A 1,683-nucleotide genomic window follows, 5' to 3' on the forward strand; every position below is an offset into this window, starting at 1 on the left:
CGTGGTCAATTGTTTTTAAAAATTGTGCAATTTTCACAAATTTGTTTTATTGAAACACAGACATTACAGAATCGCAGAGAACTCGTATTTGTTTTGCTTGTCTTATACCCTCATGTCTGAGCAACTTCCCTCTGAAGGAATGCATCGTGGTTCAGCACACTTCACAAATCCACAATGACAACTGTAATTTGCTCTCAAGTCATTGAGCTTTAGGAATATGCTTTAACACTAATTGGGTGTCAATTGCTTTTCTTCCCCGAGAGAAATCTGTTTGTAAACCCTTCACTCCTTCACCACCACGTACGTCGCTGCAGCGTATGACTGCTCTCACGTGCTAACCTTTGATATCACTTTAATTTAATACATCACTCAGGTTACAAGATTTTATGTGAGGAATTGACTCAAAGTAATTTTTTAAGCAAAAAGGAGCCTGGATTCAATAAAAGAAAGAGAGTTAAATAAAATTTTCTCACTTAGGTGTTTACAACCCTCTCCGAGCATGCTCTTCTTTGGGTTTAAGTGCTTGCTGATTTAAGCTGAATTGAAATAAGCCATGTGGGGGTAAATAAAAAGCTTGAGGGGGTCAGTTTTAAAAATCACACTTGAAGTTTAAATTAATATGTCTAGACATGCACTCCAAAGAAAGGCTCATTTGTGCTTTTTTGTAACACAATTTTGTTGCTGAAAAGACTACAGTCAAAATTGTATATAAAATACAACTAAACAAACTGCTTATAAAAACGTATAAAATACTGTAAGCATAACCTTAGCGCATGGTCAGAAAACCATACCTTTTATCGACTTCAAATTAAATCTTAATTGCTATAGATTGTTAAGCATGTTGGACCACTGTATCACCCACAGTAAATATCCACAGCAATGATTAGCTGCATAACATGCCAGGATAGCTTTCGGAAGAAAGTATACCCCACAAACCACTAGAGAATCGGTATGGACAAAGTTATTATCCCTGAAATCCAAGAAAACTGTTTAAAACTTGTAGCCTTTTCCCTAAATACAACCACCACTGAAAGCCTAACCTCTAAGGACAGACTTAGGAAGGAAAGGACCATGGAACCACTTAAAGCAAAGCCTTTAAGCGGAAACTTAGGAAGGAAAGGAAAAAGAAAAGCTTTCTGAAGCATCACACACCACTGTTCTCTGCATCCTCAGAATAAAAAATGAAAGGAAGCTTGCCAAGAACTTCTGCTAGACAGCTGTATTCCTTTCTTCCTGAAAAAATGTGAAATAATTGCCCTGTTAAAGCTCTGCTGTGTTATCTGATGGGTAACTTTGGCAGAGCCTCAGCTGGTTCTGTTGCTAACATCCAGTAGCCATCGAGCAAGCCACAAACCTGAAGCAGAACCACCCAGCACCATTTTCTGTGTGGGACCTTTTAGTGGTGGCCTATGTTTGCCTCCGTATGAATAGGCATATACAGGTAACCAAACAGCAAAGTTATCTCTGAATAACACAACCACAGTGGGAAACAGGTATCTGTTCCATTTTCCCCAGAAATTGTTTTTTTCTTGGTAAGACTCCAGCTCTTCTGGAAGTTAACACCCAGCCATGCTGAACAGGAGAACATGCCACCCACACCTCACCCCACCTATGGCACAGCCACACCACAGAAGCGCATCTCAGCTTCACTTCAGGCCAAATGGAAAACCGAGGCCAAGAACA

Source organism: Buceros rhinoceros, unplaced genomic scaffold (genome assembly GCF_000710305.1).
Source record: "Buceros rhinoceros silvestris isolate BGI_N320 unplaced genomic scaffold, ASM71030v1 scaffold20370, whole genome shotgun sequence".
Lineage (NCBI taxonomy): Eukaryota > Metazoa > Chordata > Aves > Bucerotiformes > Bucerotidae > Buceros > Buceros rhinoceros.